This window comes from Mytilus edulis, chromosome 14 (genome assembly GCF_963676685.1).
Source record: "Mytilus edulis chromosome 14, xbMytEdul2.2, whole genome shotgun sequence".
In the NCBI taxonomy this organism is placed as follows: Eukaryota; Metazoa; Mollusca; class Bivalvia; order Mytilida; family Mytilidae; genus Mytilus; species Mytilus edulis.
In genome coordinates this window covers 17,330,918-17,351,128 of record NC_092357.1, presented here as the reverse complement: position 1 = coordinate 17,351,128, position 20,211 = coordinate 17,330,918, and positions in this window count along the sequence as shown.

Here is a 20,211-nt window from a genome sequence, read left to right as displayed (position 1 = left end):
TCTTTTTTAAGAGGTTCACCACTAATTCCACATTTTATAATGAAAAACACATCAGTATTTTAACATTTATTATATCATTTATCATACATCATACATACAGTTACAGTTCACATATTCCAGTTCAATTCTATAGTTAATCAAATCAATTTTCCATTCTTATTTATAGGGACAAATAAAGCATAAAGCACGAGGATTTAGTGGATATCAAGTTTTCTATAACAATTAACGCTGATACTCAAATATGAAAAAAATGGAGGAACATATAACAATAAACAATTAAAGGAGCTAATTAACGGAGACAAAATTTTTGATAAGAGGAGCAGGTTCAATGTAAAACAAAGTGTCAAAGGAGAAATATATTTAAACAATAATAATGTAAATCGCAATTCACCAAAGGAACAGTCAATCTTTATGTGCACTGCTTCCTTTTAACTCATAAGATGGTCTGAAATTGTAGGATTAATAGATTGTTTCAGCAATCAAAATAATCCATGATACACTCTTTTCTTTAATTTTTGTGATATTGAAAAGAGAAATCGAAAGAAAACATATTGTACGGCGGCTTTGTGAAAAATTGTGCACATCCTACTACAAGCATGAAATTTGGCATAGACCTTCCTCAACTATTTCTCTTTCATTTCAGATAGGGAGGCATTTGAAAAAAATGCCTCACTTCCGGTAAAATCCAAAATGGCGGACATCATACTTAAATTAACCCAATATCGAAGGCTAGTATGTGAAAAGGTGTTATTAACATGCTACTATCATCATACTTGGTACAAACCTTTGTTTTGTACCACCTTTGGATATATGATGTAGATAAGATGTCTTCAAAAACCCTACTTCCGGTAAAATCAAACATGGCGGATATAGTACTACAATAAGCTTATTTTTAGGGAGGATAATTGAAATATGTTTTAAAGTATTGCTACTATCATTATATTGTGCAGGAATCTTTCTTTGGTGCTTCTCATGGATACAATGTATAAGACATGTGTCTTTAAAACCCTTACTTCCGGTAATATCCAATATGGCGGACATATAAATATTGATAATTTTTCATTTTTATATTCAACTTTTTTCAAACTGTAAATAAAATGATTTTTTGGGGTTGTCATTAAACTTTTGGCTTTAAGTCATCCTCAAAACCACTAATTCTATTCAGCTGCATATGTTTCAATATAAAATTAACACTTCCGGTAAAAAATCAATATGGCGAAAATGACAAAGATGAGTCCTCAATCCATATATTCGATGTAGAGTTTTGGATAGATTGATTAAAACAAAATAAAATCACCAAAGTTGTTAAACATCTTTAGAATGACGTATTTATGGCCGCATATACATGTTTACTCACAATCGGAGAGCTTATTTTCCAAATTTACAAAGATTGTGGTATTGTTACCTACATCTATAATGTACAAGCTCCTGATAAGATTAAGAGGCCTCACAAAAGAGTTGTTGAAAAGGGTGCCATGGATAATATTTTCCCCTTCGCCATTCATAAAGGATGGACTAGTTAGAAAAGGAACCAATACCAAGCTTGTTACTCATTCACATCTGCCATGGTATATTGTACGTTTTACTTGCTGAAAAAGACTAGACCGAGTCGTGGTAATAGCCTCAATAAGTATTTCCTCTCCCAAAAACACATTTTTTCTTGCTTCGTTAACCCCATCTGATAAGTTTGTTCGATCGTACAACAAAGCCACGTATCGTTCTATCAATGACATTGTCAAATCCATATCTGGTGATGTTGGCTGATCAATCATCATTCTAATTGATATAGTCACATCTTTAAACACCATCCATGACACCAACGCAGTTCCTTTTCCAGCAAACGTGCAATATCACAATGCCTAGTGTAATTAAAGGTCATGGATAGATATATATCTGAAGCTTTTCCCACTTCCAAATGCAAGTCAAAGTTTGTCTGCCCCTAGGTCACTGAAAAGCGAAATCGCAATGACAGCAACATCAGTATCGAATGTTCGAGTCATGACTCAGTTAAGACTGTGTTGCACTGCACCAGACACATGCATCTTGATTCAAGTGTCAGCCTCTTTACGTGAACATGATGCTAAGCTTGAAACATCACCATATGATGGATAGCACAGAACATCCTGAGTAATTGTTGCTACAACTACCCTTCCCTCAAAATCTATTGAGCAAGTTGTTGCGAATGAAAACGTAAAAGTTCTTTCTTATTGTCGTAAGTGTATTCCCTTTCCACTAAATGTAGCGCTTGCTTCTTATAACAAATGCTCAGGATATTCTATCTTATCTACCTCGAGATGAACTTCAAGCTTATCACCATGTTCACATTAAGAGGCTGACAATATAATCATGGTGCATGAGTTTGATGCAATGAACCACAAATTTGCACGAGTCATGATTCGAATAGTCGTTATTGTTTCGCTATTCCGTGACAGGGGTAGACGAACTATGGATTGTGTTTGGGAGAGCAAAAAGCTTTGGATAATATTTACAACAGCACCTGGCAATGAGTGATTACACACATTTATTGTGCTCCATGTCTTTACCAGTTGTGGTATGGTTCTCTGATTGCTTGAAAAGGAAAATAAGACTGCATGGAATACATTGATTGCATTTGAAGATGTGACTTTGACATAAAGAATGATGATTGATCAGCCTAAATCACCGAGGCTTAACTGTAAGATCACACAAACTTATCAGATGGGGTTAACTTGGTTAACGAATCAAGAAAATAACTATTTGCGCAAAAGGGAAGACTAATTGAGTGTAAAACGTGCAATATACTAAGGCAGGTGTTTAGGAGGACGAGCTTGGAATTGACTCTTATGATACCCAGTTCAAGCGCTTATGAATGGCGAAGGGACAGAGAGCATAACTTTTAAATAACTCTATCTAAGGCCTCATCATTTTGTCAGAAGCTTGTACATTGTGGATGTACTTGGGAATGCGGTTCAATGCCAAAACATGCTACAGCCTAAGCATCAGAAACAAAAGCCATAAAATCTACTGTTTAAATGGACACATACTACAACAAGTCAAGCATAACCCGTACCTATGCCTCCAAATTTCGGAAGACCTCAAATGGACCACCCACATATTAAACGTGGCAAAGAAAGTAAATTCAACACTAGGCTTTCAAAAACGAAACTTGAAATACTGCCCACAAGATTGCCAAAACAGCTTACATCTCGCTCGTTCATCAACGATGGAATGTGGAGCCATAGTATGGGACCCTTAACATAGTAACAAACATAAATTAGCTAGAAAGGATACAACGTCAAGCGGCAAGATTTATCACCATAGGTTACAAGTCAAGAGAGGACGGGTGTGTCTCCAATATGCTTGACAAACTGGAACTACAAGACCTCCAGACAATTGCTAGAAGTTGATATTTATGTACAAAGTGGTTTAGGGGCTGATTCCCGCTATTAAACCAGACGAATTTCTCCAAAAAGCACGTCCTAAGAGAAACATAACTGCAAAGAAGTTCGAAGAATACCACGCAACAAATATTGTGGAAAAGCAAGTAAAGAATCACTCTAAGTGTTTTGACATTCCACTAAGCAAAACACCACAATACTCAAACTCATTCTTTGTAAAGACAGTGATAGCGTCGAATCAGCAAGACGACATTGTAGTGCGCACATCAAGCGTATAGAGCGTCAAATCTGCTCTTACTCCTCGTCAATAAATCGGCGGCGCTCTCTCAAACCGTTATAGTAAAGCCAGAATTGGTATTGACAACGCATTCATACAGATACAGATACAGATGATGTCGCGGTCGTTGTTAATGTGGAAAATCGGGTCTCCCATGCACTGTTTTGTTTACATGTGGTGGTGACTGTGAATAAACATGTATTTTCAGCCAAATAGTAATAATTTGAAAAATGTTTTAGTACTTCAGTAATTTTATTTTGTTTTAACCAATCTATCAAAAACTCTAAATCAAAGATATGTATTGAGGACTCATTTTTGAAATTTCCACCATATTGGGTTTTTTTTAATACCGGAAGTGTGATTTAAAAATTTACATTAAAAACATTGGTTTTAAGGATAACTAAAAGCCGATAGTTTAATGACAAGCAAAAAAAAAAAAAAAAAAAAAAAACCAACAAAAAACATTTTCTTTACATTTTGAAAAAAGTTGAATATTAAAATAGAAAATTGATATTTCTATGTCCGCCATTCAAAATTTTACCGGAAGTAAGGTTTTTAAAGAGATATGTCTTATACATTGTATCCATGAAAGGCACAAACAAAAAGGTTGCTGCCCAGTGTAATGATAGTAGCAATACATTAAAACACATTTCAATTACCCTCCCTAAAAAAAGGCTTATTCTAGTACTATATCCGCCATGTTGGATTTTACCGGAAGTAGGGTTTTTAAAGACATCTTATCTATATCATATATCCAAAAGTAGTACAAAACAAAGGTTGATACCAAATATTATGTTAGTAGCATGATAATAACACCTTTTTCACTTAATAACCTTCGATATAGGGCTGATTTAAGTTTGATGTCCGCCAATTTGGATTTTACCGGAAGTGAGACATTTTTTTCAAATGCCTCCCTATCTGAAATGAAAGAGTAATAGTTGAGGAAGATCTATGCCAAATTTTATGCTTGTAGCAGGATGTGCACAATTCGTCTGAAATATGCTTTTTGCCGCCGGACTAATAGGGGAAATTCGCCTAATTGCGGACAGCAGAGATATGCGGACGGAAAACGAATATCACATTTTCGAATAAAATTTTGAAAAAAAAAGTATTTATATGAAAAAATGTGTGCTTTTTTTTATTGACACTCTATTTTGTTGCAAAAATGATATCATGATCATTACTTACGATTTACTTTAATGTCGTGTGTTTGGAAGTATACAGTCAATACACAGTTATTCTTGTAAGTGTGGTTATTTATGTGTTGAAAAGAAAAAGGCATTGAGTATTATATTCAAGAACATATTTCTGTTTACTCTTTTTACTGATTTGTCTAGATATAATTACAAAATATGAAAAAACAAGTGTCCGCATTTACACTACCGAAAATAATATGATAGCTAAAATGCGGATAGAGATTTTTTGGACACGAGTAGTTGTGCAATGTCAATACCATGATGTGGAACATACGCAAAATTCTCTTAGTATCTATATATATTAGTATATATACAGTAGGAATGCGAATCAGATACATAAAAATTATATCAATAAAGATTTGGATTGATTTGTTTTTATTTCATTCTTCATATTACAAATATTATGCATTTGGCAGTCTGATTTTAACTACTGTCAACTGATACGTATTCTGCGGGTGTGACATGAGAATTTCACAATTCTGAGGGCTCAACCCCGCCGGGTCATTGAATAACCTTGGAATTCCGAAAATGGCCCGTTTTCACCTGGATTTCTAAGCCTCAGATTGACTTCATAAGTGATTTCCTTTGAAATACCGGCAAATTCTTAATTCTTCCATGAACAGGAGTTTAGCTAGCTGTGTAAACTGTCGAATTAAGTGACCCGTTAAGTGCATGGCTTCACTTGAAAGCTTTGATGTCAAACACACTGTTGATTAACAAGTACCTTAGCTTTAGGTCGTAAATAATTACACTGTGTGTTTTAAACAACTGGAGTTTCTTCCGCTTCTTTTGTTAACATTCAAAATGGTTCCTTATATTTACGTGTGTGGGGTAAAAAAGATTAAATCGAAAGCAAATAGAATGCAAATACATATTGAAATATTACTTTTCATTATTTTTATACTTTAATACAAATATAAAATAAACAGTTGAAAATTATTCTTTTGATATTTAATTCCTTTAACTGTTTAACTTTGTTTTACTATACTCTAATTTTAATAAAAGAGATTTTAAATTACAAAAGGGACGAAAGATACCAGAAGGACAGTCAAATTCATAAATCGATATTAAACTGACAACGCCATGGCTAAAAATGAAAAAGACAAACAGTTAAACAATAGTAGCCATGACACAACATAGAAAACTAAAGAATAAACAACACGAACCCCACATTGAATATTTAAGGGCTGATAAGTATGTCAAGGACTTAAATTACATGCATGTTTAGAATAAAAACTGCACCCATCTTCAATAGGTCAAAAACTGAAAAACGTCCTGTTAAAGCTGAGTTTTTAAGTCAATATAATGCTCTCTCTTTACAGAATGTCTACATGTTTAGGACTTTTTGCAAGAGCAAATGCAATGAAATCAAATGTACCTAAAATCGTTGCCAAAATTAAATTGCAACAATGTCTCGAAGAAGAGTGGCTGTTTGACAATGATGCTGTTTGCTGTTTATTCATGAAATTATTATGTTTTTCAAAACATGTATATGTATCAACACTACTTTGCGAAATTATTGAAAGTGATAAGGAAAATGAACTCAGCAGCATTGTGTTTATTGCTAGACAATTAGGTAGAAGAGGTAAAGAGTTGGACCTTCGTACTGCAGATGAGGCGCGTGCGAACTTATTAATATGACAGACATTCTTTTGGAGAAATGATTATATAAAACTTTTTAAAATATGATAAAATGAAATATCATTACATCGGCTTTCATGATCTCTTTTGAATTCCTGCAAGCGTCCAATAGTAATGACATTTTTTATTCAGTCGTCTGTCTGTCTGTCCGTCTCTGTCATGAAAAAAATCGGATGAATCGGAAAACAAATGTAAACTAGGAAACTGACAAAGTCAAGAAAAGACACCATCGGTTCTTTAAAACAAATCAGAAAAGCTCTACAAGGAAATCGAAATTAATGGAAATTCTTCCATTGGTATTTAAAGTTTTTTTTTGTATCCATTAAAGCACATTTAATATAAATTGGTGAATGAATCTTAGATAGACAGACCGATGAATAAGTAATTTTGTATTTTGCTATTAATTAAATTTAATATAAAACACAAGATGTGGTATGATTGCCAATGAGACAACTGTCCACAAGAGACCAAAATGACACATACATTAACAAATATAGGTCACTCTACGGCCTTCAACAATGAGCAAAGTCCATACCGAATAGTCAGCTATAAAACGCTATATAAGACGATGTAAAACAATTCAAATGAGAAAACTAACGGCCTTATTTATATAAAAAAAAATGATCGAAAAACAAATATGTAACACATGAACAAACGACAACCACTGAATTGCAGGCTCCTGACTTGGGACAGGCACATACATAAATAATGGCGGCAGGGTTAAACATGTTAGCGGCATCCAAACCCTCCCCCTAACCTGGGACAGTGGTATAACAGTACAAACAAAAGAACGAACTGTAAAAATCAGTTAAAAAAGGATGAACTCATCAGATGGACAAAAATACAAGTGGAAACCATCTATCGTACTTACTGCCATTTTAAACCATGTAAATTGCTATCTATATCCGTATGTACTTTTCTTCTATTTAAATAAAATGTAACATATTGTTGTATGAAAACAAAACAAATACAAAAATGCATCGATCTCTATGCATATATTGGCAAACTGTGTGTACAACAATCTTAAAGTATCGTCCGATAATGCATCCGAAGTTCGTGTCTTATTCCAAGTAAAATATGAATTAAACTACATCTTAGTATAAGAATCATCATGAGGTACGGCATATGTTTTAATACGCTATTTGATTTATTAATATATATTTTTATTTATCTAAAAACAGCTAGTGGAAAAAAATCAAAGAAACTAAAAAAAAACCAGAAAACATAAAACAAAAAAAAATAAAAATAAAACAAAAAAATAAAAATAAAACAAAAAAATTGGAAATAAAGATACAATTACAATCAGCCCCTTCTATGAGGAGTGTCACCATATAATTTCCTACAAATCACTGATTTTCAATTATAGACCAATCTCATTATTATCAGCAGTGGATAAAGTTTTTGAAAGAATTGTGTTTAAAAATGTATTTAATCGCTTAATAGCAAACAAGTTATTATACAAATTTCAATCAGGTTTTATTCCAGGTCATTCTACCGTTCACCAGCTAATAGAAATTTACTATAGGATATGCATGTCACTTGATGATCGCTGTATAACATCTCTTATTCTATGTGATATCTCGAAAGCTTTTGATAGGGTATGGCATAGTGGCCTCTTAATAAAACTAAAAGCGTATGGTATTGATGGAAATCTATATAAATGGTTTGAAAGTTATATTTCAAATAGAAAACAAAGCATTTTTGTTTCGAATGCTTATTCGCCTTTTGATTATACTAACGCAGAGGTTCCACAAGGCTCTGTATTAGGTCCCCTACTATTTCTTATTTATGTAAATGACATAGCTGATATTTTGCCAAGTCTAACTCGATTGTTTCTGATGATACATCTCTTTCTTATTCCAGCAATAACCCTTACACTATAGAGGATGTCTTAAATAGCGATTTAGAACAAATTTCAGTATGGTCTAAATATTGGCTTATTAATTTTAACACTAATAAGACAAAGGCTATGATATTTTCCTGCCATACTTTCCCAGATGATATTGAAATAGAATTTCAAAACCAATCAGTAGAATTTGTCTCATGTCATAAACTCTTAGGGATTACTTTAGATTAAATGGTAAATTCCATACACATATAGAAAACATTTTAAAGTGTGCAAGCACAAGATTAAATGTTCTTAAAAAATTGAAATATGTATTGAATAGAAATTATCTTGCTCGTATACATTTTTCACTTTTATAAGACCCGTTATGGAATATGCATGTGAGTTATGGGATGGTTGTACTAAACTAGAAGCCGACAATTTAGAACATGTTCAGTTAGAAGCGGGGAGGTTAGTAACTGGGTTGCCCGTGTTTGCTAGTCGGGAAGCTATATACTTTGAAACTGGCTGGCAATTGCTTGTGGACAGAAGAAAGTCCAGAAAGCTCAATATGTTCTATTCTTTACATAATGGGACCGCCCCTGATTATATAAATATTTGTAAACGAAAGATGAAGTCCAAATTGATACAGCCACCTTCCTATTTTAGTTGTGGGGATAGAAAACCTAATATCATTCATACACTTTTGAGATATATGTGCAGTTCTTTAAATTCAGATTTACACCGTGTTAATAGTAAACCCAGTCCCGCATGCAGCTGTGGCCACCCTGTTGAGGATAGTATACACTATTTTTTAGAGTGCGCTTTTCACAATGAAGCAATATCAGAATAACACAAAGATTTAAAACAATCAATTTACATTCTAAACTTCTACTTTACAACCTTTCACTCCAGTCCAGTTGTTTCATTATTATTCCTTATTATATTGTTTTTTTTTTGTTTTTTTTTATTTCTAATTTTCGTTTGTAGTATGTATTATAAGCATTCCTATTATGTTTTTTTTTGTTCGTCATTATCTAATGTACTTTGTGTTTATATTTATATTGGGAGAGGACGTCTCTAATGTTGCTATAACTTGTGTCCAATCCCTTTTGCTACTTTTCCAAATAAAATATGTTAAAACAAAAAAAAAAGAGTGTCACCGGGGTCCTTATTCATATTTATACTTTCTTTTTTCATATTCAGGATAAAAAAATCCCTGAAAAAAAAAGTGTCCGTAATTTGACGACAAGGTGTCCGTATTTCAACTCCCTACGTCCGCATTTACACTACTGCGCGGGTTTAAAGTACTTCCAATCTACCAACCAAGAGAGGTTACATAAAACGACGGAAATAGTCCGTTTGATACCCCTCTATCCTTTTCTGTCCTGTGCAACCACCAGTATGTCTGCAATTGGTCCCTACGGTATCCAAACTTCCGGATTTTCAAAAGTGTCCGCAATTAGACGAATCTGTTTTCTATATATATTAATCAAACATACCTTTGTCGCCTCTCTGATCAAAACTTTCGCTACTAGACGTTAAACTAAAAATAACGATATTGGTGAATGTTCACCTGCTTTGCAATTTCATTAAGGCCCAACCTCTATATCATGTACATTCAATAGACATATATGAACATTTTAGAATCAACTCGTATTATACATTGTAAGTATACGAACCAGGTGGATTGATAACTATTTAGAGATGAAATTATAAAGTGTATTGCTATGGATTATATATCAAAACACATTAATTCAGGAGTGCATGTCATGCAACATTCACTATAACAAAGCTAAACATGTGATAAGATATATGGCGGCAAGATTCTTATTATCAGCCGGCAACGTGCCTTACCCTCGTTTTCAGTACTTGCGAGCATTCTTTAAAATAGTAATTATTTGGTAATGCTGTTATATGTTTGCGGTCTACTAAACTATTATTTGAGCTCGTTTGTTTTGCTTGTTTTATAAAGCAAGTTTTCTCAGCCAACTCAGTCAAGCCCTAATTTTTTTGATATTCCGACCATAATTCAGTGAAAATAGCGATTTTTCTCCGAACTGTTATTAAAGTCAGGTCTGTGTTACTGCCATACATGTTACGATTGCCATTTTGTTCTTCCTGGATCAAACCAGGTATATTATAGTTATTTTTACTTTCGTTTGATGTTTTCAACATTTTGATTAAAATTTGTCATTTGATAAGGGAATTTTGTTTTTCATTTTCCTTGAAGTTGGAATTTTTGTTGGTTACTTTTTTGATGTTTTAAAGCTTTGTATCAATATAATTAGGTAGATTTTTTTTTTAAATTATATTCTTCTTATGTTGAACTGTGACACTACTGCCAAAGGATGGATGGCGATCAAACCATATTCAACCCAACATTCTTCGTGTGTCTCGTAGTTCTCGTGCGTTCATACCAGTCATATTGGTTTTTCTTCAATTGTTTTTTTTAACTATGCCGTTCCTTTCCACATTGATTTAACAAATGTTTTTGGTGTTTTTTATACTACTTCTTGTAATTCAATTTTATTAATTTGATTTTTTCTCTGTCGATTTATGAATACCAACAGCGATATACTACTGCTACCTTAATTTTTGTATTTATAGTTATAAATTAAAATATCCTCAATATACATGCATGTATAAATTACGGAATATAACTGAAATATTTTACCGCTTGTTAGGACAAATTCTGATTTAGAAAATTAAAAAAAAAATTACATAGTTATTTAGTGACACAGAAAATAAGATTTTGAAGACACTTACGTTTGTCGAAAATTAAACGAATTTACATATAGAATTACACATACATTCTTTCAATATCGTAGTTAAGCAAAACAAGATTAACGCTTTGAACAAATTGCACTATTGACACAAGAATTAAAAATCAAAGATAAACAAGAAATATATCATCAAAATGTTCATGTTGTAGAAATTGAAATGATGGTCATTTTAATAAACAATATTTATCAGTACATAAGCATATTAACAGCATGAATCTGACATAGTGTACATTCTGTATACTTCTTTGGAATCCCATACTAAGAAAAACAAAAAAAAATATAACTATGCCATTCTTTTGTAGTTGAATCAATTAGTATACATTCGAAAACATATGTTGACGTGTTTCCCTGTTATCCTTAAAACAGAACATTATATAATGAGTTCATTATTGCACGATATTCTTTGACTTAATTTTTAAAATGTCATTTTACCTTAAAAGGATAGCTGTAACTTACAATCAAACCATATCAAGCCTGTCAAGACCGTCATAATTATGTTAATTTATGGACTCGTTTCATATCACTGCAGATTCTAAAAGTTAATTTTGAGGAAATTACATTGCTCTGCGATTATAAGCCTTTGGTTGTAAAACAACAGTGTCGGTGTTTGTTTGTCATATATATATATATATTTATACATAAGTACGTCTGAGTCAGTGACAACCCTACAACAGATGTATCCATGATATCCAGATGTGCTCTTTTTATGAGAGCCCAGGTGGTCGTGTGGTCTAGCGGGACGGCTGCAGTGCAGGCGATTTGGTGTCACGATATCACAGTAGCATGGGTTCGAATCCCGGCGAGGGAAGAACCAAAAATTTGCGAAAGCAAATTTACAGATCTAACATTGTTGGGTTGATGTTTAGACGAGTTGTATATATATATACTTTTTAAAAAATGCATTTGCTACACCTAATATTTGAAAACAAACTTTAGCAATTTAAGTCTGCTTATATATTATAACATAACATTCAAGAATAGGATGTGATTTGAAGAAGCATTTATAAAGCTGCATACATCTACAGGGCCACATATACAAATAAAATCTAAAAACGTAAGACTTTTTTTTGTCATCCCTCAATTATATCCAAAAAGTATAACAAAAGTATTTTCAATATCGTATCTACTGAAAACAGTTTCGTTATACATATAAATTATTCGGAAAACCAAGAATAATATTTACGGGACCAAATTTCTTGCACCAGATGCACATTTCGATAATACATGTTTCTTCAGTGATGCTCGAGGCCAAAACATTTGAAAACAAAAGCTTATATAAAAGTTAAAGAGCTATAATCAAAAAGGTCCAAAAAGCATAGCCAAATCTGTGAAAGAAATCAGAGCTTTGCATGATGGAGATGCATTCCTTAAATTATGATAATTTCTAACATTTAGTAACAGCAAATTTAAATAACACTAAAAAATCCGTATTTTCATGCCAGTACCCAAGTACTGGCTACTGGGCTGGTGATACCCTCGGGGACTTACAGTCCACCAGCAGAAGCATCGCGACCCAGTGGTAGTTTTATCATTTACGGTACCAATTTTCCTGCACCAGATGCGCATTTCGACAATACATGTCTCTTCAGTGATGCTCGTGGCCAAAACATTTGAAATCAAAAGCTTATATAAAAGAGCTATAATCCAAAAGGTCCAGAAAGCATAGTCAAATGCGTGAAAGGAATCAGAGCTTTGCATGAGAGAGATACATTCCTTAATTTATAATAATTTCTAACATTTTGTAACACAAAACAAATCCGTATTTTCATGCCCGTACCGAAGTACTGGCTACTCTGCTGGTGAAACCCTCGGGGTCTAACAGTCCACCAGCAGATGCATCCGTGCAGTGGTAGTAATAACTTAGAAAATTGAAATGCGTTAGTTGCTTTATTTTCGTTTGCCGTTAGCAAACATTTTTGTGTTATTTATATAAGTGAATGAATGAACTTTATTCTCACAAAACTACATGTCATAGTTACAGAGAAGTCGTAGTATACATGATCTTTTTGCTTGTTCCTATTGTTGAATATTTAATATCTAATAACGGTATGTCAACATAAACGTGGATTTTAATTGATATTATATTAGTTCGTTTTACATTAGTATGAAGGTTTTTTATTTCCCCTTTGTATTTGCATTACTTGTCGAATATGAATACGCTCGTCGATACTGTAAATGATTACCAAAATGCGATCTACATCAGTAGTATTATATTGACTTATAGTTATTTATTTGAGTCTTCTCTTGCTCTAATCATTTATAAGTGGAAATAAATTATGTACGTAGTATTAAAATTATTTTGGGTCATCAATTGAATCAAAGTAATTTATAACTTTGCATATGTGCGAAGGTTAATAGACAGTTTGTAAGTATAAACTACTATTGTCGTCAGATCAATCTTTTGTCATGGTTTAACGATTTTAAACTACCACTTTTGTTTATCTACAATATTCTTTTGTGTCCTTTTAAACTATACATAAATAATTATTTAAAAAGACAAAGAACAACTTTATCTGCTTGAACATAATTATAAATATAGAATATGATTTAAACTATTTTCTTTTATTTCTGGCTTACAATGCTAAAATAATTAATTGCTTACCTGTTACAAGATGATTAACATTCACAACGTAGCGTAAAAGCCAAAATAGCACATATATTTGGTAACACAAATCTTTCGGATTTCCTTCAAAACGGCATATTGTTCCAAGAACGCGGTATTTAGTCTCTAAAAGTGAAATATGGTACAACTATTTACGCATTTACACATGCGCATTGAATTATATTAGAAAGTTGCACAATAAGTATTGCGAAACTGAAATCACTTTATACCAATTATAATTCAAGGGTTACTTTTTTTTGTTTATTTCTTTGGTAAGGCGAACGAAGAATTCTAGTTTTTTATTTTTGTATGAAATATTGTAAATGCGTTTATGCTGAGTTCAGTAAAATCACGAAATATAATACCCATGAAAATAAACGAAGGCAAAATAACTACACAACAATCGATTTTTAAAATACTTAAACATCAAATAACTGACATAATATGTTAGAGCATTGTTTTATCACACACTGGCATATTTTTCACTGTATATGATAGGCATTTCATAAGGAACTGTATCCAAATTATTTACCGATGCCCAGGTGTTCGGTATATATCTTGAAGTTGTCATGTATTGTTACACATATCAAACAACGTTCATGTCTTTAACTATGGTGTGGAGATGAGATTGTAATATTTCTGAGCCGGATGGGAATTTATGAAACATGTTATAAATTTATAATATATCATGTTTTGGACCGGTTGTTAGTTAAAATTGGTATTGACAAGGAAATGAAAGAGTACGTGGTTTACTTGAAGAAACTATTTATTTAAAGATATTATCAATTAAAATAACAAAACAAAAAGTTGTGTATTCGAATGTAATATTATACTGTCATATTCCTGACTTGGTACAGACATTTTCAAATGTAGAAAATGGTGGATTAAACCTGGTTTTATAGCGCTAAACTTCTCAGTGTATGATAGTCGCATCAAATTCCGTTATATTTATAACGATGCGTGAACAGACCAGACATAATCGGTAAAATAGTCAAAGTATTGTTATAGCTAACAATCTCAAAACTAACAAACATTTACAAAATAGCACAAAAAAAAAACCATCTATCAAATTAAAAAAACGTATGCATTGTTTAGCATGTTTGGTGTCAGAAAATGTAAACATCACATAGGAAGAAATTTTGTCGTTTTATGTATATTTAAAACAATTATAATTTCACATTGGGAATTGTGGTATGCGGGGTTAAAACATCAAAAGTTTTGTTAGAATTAATTTTAAAAACAGAATGAGATTTAAAATTATCCAGAATTTAAGAAACCATATATGGTTAATACCACTACGTGAGTAAAATAATTTTGTCGTTTGTCGTTCAAAGTATTATCAAATTTATAATAGTGCAATAACATAAAGACTTATATTTGAACAATACCATAACGAGGGATCTTTAAAAGTACAGAGTCACATTATGAATACCACAGAAACACAAAAAGATGCATATACTAAACACATGCTAAAAACACAAGCAAAAATGAAAGATAATACTAACATATTGACGGGATGTAAAAGTACCTAGCCAAGTCAAATTGATATATCACGTCAACCAGACCAAACAGTAAAAGTAATATTAATAATTGAAAAAGACAAATAAAAGAACAATATAACACGTACTTAAGATGATAAACAACGTCAGTACGTAGTATCTATATATACATCAAGACCATCATGTATCATTTGTGAAATGATACGAAATATTTATCAACAAGTTATTGGTACCTTCTGATGAACATTTCGGTTTAAATTGTTTCTCTTATAATACAGAATGCAAAGAAATAGTCTATTTAAGAAATAATAATAGGAGCTTGAAGATATCGTGACTTTACAACGAGTTGGCCCTTTATGCAAAATATTTTACCCTGAGTGATAGCGAGGGGTAAACTATCGACATAAAGGGACAACCCGTGGTAAAATCACGATATATTCCAGGACCCATGACTTATTTCGATTCGAATAGGACATATTAGGCAATTTTTTTTTATCGAAGCCCTGTAGGTGGAGGCAAATAGTTCCCATAAATTAACTTATGTCTTATATGTATAAAATAAATATGGCTTATAAAATTTTGGCATCGTTTGTTTAATATTTCCTTGTGATGATTTCGTCTTGTGGAATGTTGGTATATAAAGAAGACACGTCCATGGATGCAAGTATAGTATTGATTGGTAAAGGATTGAGGCTTTCCATTTTCTTGAGATAATCAGTTGTATCTTGAATGAATGAGGGTAGTTCTTTCACATGGGGTCTTAGATGATGGTCTACAAATTCTGATATCTTTTCAGTTGAATGACTATTCGTTGACACAATTGGTCGACCTGGATTGCCCGTTTTATGTATTTTAGGCAACATATAGAATCGTCCGGCCTTTGGTTCGTTCTCAAGAGGTCGGAGATAATCAAAGGTGTCATTGTCTATATGCTTATTGTCGAACATCTCTTGAAGGATGGTGTTGATCCTTCGAATAGTATTAAGCGTTGGATCTGTGGTTAATTGTTTATAAAAAATGGAGTTAGAAAGTTGTCGATTCCCCTCTGCTATATAATCTGTTGTATTCATGACAACCACAGCGCCCCCTTTGTCTGCAGGTTTTATTACAATATCCTCTTGATCTTTTAACGCTTTCAAAGCTATACTTTCTGACTTGGATAAATTATAATTTCTTGTATTTGTTATACAGGACTTTATATTAGACCTCACGTAGTTAATGAATGACTCCAAGGTATCATTTTTGCTCTTTGGTGGTTTCCATGAACTTTTTTTCCTAAATTTTGGGATAGGCGTAACTTCTTCATTGGTGTCAGTATCTGAATCTGTTAATTCGGCTTCTTCAAGGTTTTTCTTGCCCCTATTGTAGAAAAAATCTTTCAAGCGTAAACGTCTAGCGAATTGGTCTAGGTCTTCGTCTAGCTGAAAGTTATTGACAGTTGATGGGATAGGACAGAAGTTTAAATCTTTACTTAAAAGAGATTCCTCAGCACGTGTAAGTTCTTTAGATGACAAATTCACAACAATGCTTTCAGTTTTTTGTGTCCGTCTTTTAAATTTTCTTTTTCTAGGGATCTTATGGTTTGTTGTATTAATATCATTCATATGCTGATTTGAAATTTATTCCTTTGTTTTTCTTTATGTTTCGATAGTTCAATTTGTTCAATATCTCCGAGGCGACGTTTAATTAATCGTCACGAGAAATGTTACTATTGTTGATGATATCTGATATTTCATTTACAATTTGTTTGTAATTTGTGGTTGTAAAAGAAAGTAACAGTTGAAGAAGCTGGATTGAACAGTTAAACAGAATTTCATTCCAACGGCTCATGAATCTTTTGGATTTATGTCCCGGTGCCTGGGGACTCACTTTGATGTTTAAACCTTTTGGTACAGTTTTACTTTGAATATAATTTTGTAAGTTAGATAAATGATGTTCAGTTTGTAGTTTCTTTTTAGTTAAAGATCTTAATTTCTTGAAATGCTGTGCGCTATCCATGTTGTAAAGATAGCGATAGATTTGAATGGATTACACAAACATTTGTGTAATGCGTGCTACTGGAGATAATAATATAAATGCCTATAAATAGCAGCACATGACATACTAATCTAAGGGAGTGTGGATTAATCAGTACAGAGATTAATTCAATTACACAAATAAATTATAGATTGCCTAACAATGTAATTATAACACACTATTTAGTATGTAAATATAAGAATATTTAAAATATTTACAAAATGATGAAAATAAACGCAATATTTCGCTAGACCAACTAGCTTTATCAAGCGTGCATCTATCCAGGTGAAATGTAGATGATAAGAAACTTTTGCAGCTCAACGTCTATGTTGCACTTAACTGCCTTTAAAATAAGAAAATTTTGCAGCTCAATGTTTATGAGCAATTAAATTTAGCTGCTTTGAAAATAAGAACATTTTGCAGCTCAATGTATATGTTGTATTGGATTTAGCTACCTTAAAAATACATAATTGATAGTTGAAGTTAGCAACGTCTATTGGCCAATATTACTGGATAAAAAGGACGATGCTATGTTTTAAATTATTCTTTATCTTTCCTGTATCTTTTTTCGTCTTTTTCATTAAGACCATCAGGTTCTAAAGTGTGGAGTTGGTGGATCCAAAAGTTTTCTCTTCTCCTTCTCGCCGTGGTGTCCCATTCGGTGTTGACTTCTATAATTTGGAAAGTAACATTATCAAAAGGATGTTTCGTTGAACGAGGATGTCTTGTGAGAGGACAGTTTTTGTTGGTTTTGTACGATGAACCATGGTTATTGAGCCGAATATTAAATTTGTCCAAATATATATACCATTTTGAATAGAAACATGGGTCTCTTTTGAATAACTATTAAAAGTAATCTACATGATTGCAAGAAAATAAAAATCGCAGAATATGAACACAACAACAAATTGATTTATAACAATTAACATGCTTTTTGTTAGTAATTAATACTATTTTGATGAAGTCTTGTTTTTTTATAGAGTACTGCTGATCTTCTTGCCTCGATGATGCACAGACGACAAATGTATGGAACTCATGATTTCTATATCACGGTTTATTCATAAAAGGAATTGTCATAAACAAACAAGAGGCGCATAACTATATACTCCAAGTAAAGCTTTACTATATCGACGAAACAGGATGTGCTTTTGAAACTGAAAGCATTTATAATATGGGCCAGATAACAATCACCCGGTACGCATATCGTGATCTTGATTCTGTTATTCGAAAAAGAATACTTTATTCAGCAGAACAGATGAAAGGAAAAAGTTTGTTTAGAGGAATTGGTCAGAAATCTTTACAATTTGTATTAGGCTGTATGTCTGGTGACCTTGCGTATACCCAGTAAGTGAATCATTTTTAATACTGATTACGATGATTATGCCTGCTGTTTTTGTGGTTTGTATTACTTTCTCTGTCTTGAAATTTCAATTCAACATGATATGGGTATATAAACACCGAAGAAAAACATTGCAAGTTTATTTCTACTTTAATAATGACTAGAACACACCCGCGAAATCGCGGGCATTCAGAGCGTAATTTAAAATATGTAAAGTGTTGTTGGAAGAATTTTGTGAAATATTGAACGACTGGAGAATTTCAGCAAATTTATCATAAGTCATAGGTTATTAGGGACAGGAAAATGTTTTTTTCATCCCTCCTCCTTCATTACCGAAATTCCCAATGTTTGGTTTTCTATCAATTTCAATCTGAACATACATTTAGTATGTTATGAACATTTATTAAGGAACCTGTAATTCAGTGGTTGTCGTTTGTTAATGTGTTATATATTTGTTTTTCGTTCATTTTTTGTACATAAATATGGCCGCTAGTTTTCTCGTATGAATTGTTATACATCATTTCGAGGCCTTTTAAAGCTGAGTATGCGGTATGGGCTTTGCTCGTTGTTGAAGGCCGTACGGTGATCTATAGTTGTTAATTTCTGTGTCATTTTGGTCTCTTGTGGAGAGTTGTCTCAACATGGCAATCATACCACATCTTTTTTTGTTGTTGTAATAAATGAATTTTGTAAAAGATTTAATGACTGGAGAATTTCAGAAAAGGTATCAAAAGTTCACATGAATAATTTTAGCGCTTATCTGTATATTATGAACATTCATTACTATATAAATAAAGTGTATTTACTTTCAATTCCAAGTTTACTAATCGATCCATGGTGGTCAATTGATATAGTATACAGACCCTCTCCATTTAATAAACTCTGTGACCGCCGTGGATAGTAAACTTGAAAATAGTAGCAGATAGAATTGAAATACACTTTATTCGTAGTATATGTATGTTCAAAGTATACAGAAAAACGCAAACCGGAAGTCTAATCTGACTTAAAATTTCGTTCAATGACTGGACAATATCCGGATGCCTTTTTTTCTCGTTTTTCTCCCAAAATAACTCAATCTGAATAATCATATAAATGGATGACAAATGCGACTATGCACTGTACCTATAGGACACAGAGACGTGTTGATAAATTTATTGTGGAAAAAAGAGAAGCGACACACAAAATGAGGTCTTCTCGTTTAATAGTATAGATATAAATAGTATGATATTCATATTTCTTATTTTTTGTAGCACTCAGAAACATGTCCATCCACCAAAACATTCCAATTTCACTAAAGACGTCACTGAACTGCCAAACATATCTAATTGCGAAAAGGACATCGAAGCGTGCGTGTCTTTTTAATGATTCCAAATCGTGAACATTTAAAAAATCCAACAAAAACGTGTCTATATCATGTTGAAACGTCTTCCATTTACAACCACTCAATCGTTTCCTTCTTGTTAAAACACAAAAACGTGTACACCCTTATCCAATAGTGATTCGTAATAACATATGTTGTTACAAACAATTGTAGTTCAAACTACGGCAAATTGGCGTCTGTTTTTTTATTATGCCATTCGTTTTTTATTTTGGTGTTTGTTAATTGAAAGCAAATAATAAGTGATGTTAGGCGAAAAAGACACGTTTAGGGGT